This window comes from Myotis davidii, unplaced genomic scaffold (genome assembly GCF_000327345.1).
Source record: "Myotis davidii unplaced genomic scaffold, ASM32734v1 scaffold826, whole genome shotgun sequence".
NCBI lineage: Eukaryota > Metazoa > Chordata > Mammalia > Chiroptera > Vespertilionidae > Myotis > Myotis davidii.
The window spans coordinates 1,382,490-1,382,789 of record NW_006297142.1 but is presented as its reverse complement, the minus strand read 5'-3'; the positions used below and the strand labels follow the sequence as shown (position 1 = coordinate 1,382,789).

At 55.3% G+C, this 300-nt stretch overlaps 1 protein-coding gene across 1 annotated transcript in view; it reads left to right on the top strand.

Moving 5' to 3' along the window:
* The window catches only part of CHRM1 (cholinergic receptor, muscarinic 1), a 26,332-nt gene that overhangs the window by 23,256 nt on the left and 2,776 nt on the right, over positions 1 to 300 (top strand). The window lies entirely within an intron of this gene.

Genomic DNA, 300 nt, shown 5'->3' with positions numbered 1-300 from the left:
GAGAGAGAGAGAGAGAGAGAGAGAGATGGGTTCTGATCCCCCGCCTGGGTCGGCCTGGCCACCACGGCTGCCTCAGTGGCCTGTGGGTCCTAAGAGACCTTCCCCCCAGAGACGCGCAGCCGTGAAACTGGGTAATCCAGTGAAGTGCTGAGTATTGTGTCTGGTGCGCAGCGACTGCTCAGTAAATGGGAGCTTTGATCGAATTTAGAGAAATGCTTTGAAATTTGGCCGTGCTGTCTACCAGAGCGCGTCTCCTGCGCCTGAATTAGCGACAATTTCCCAGTGAGGAGAACATTGAGG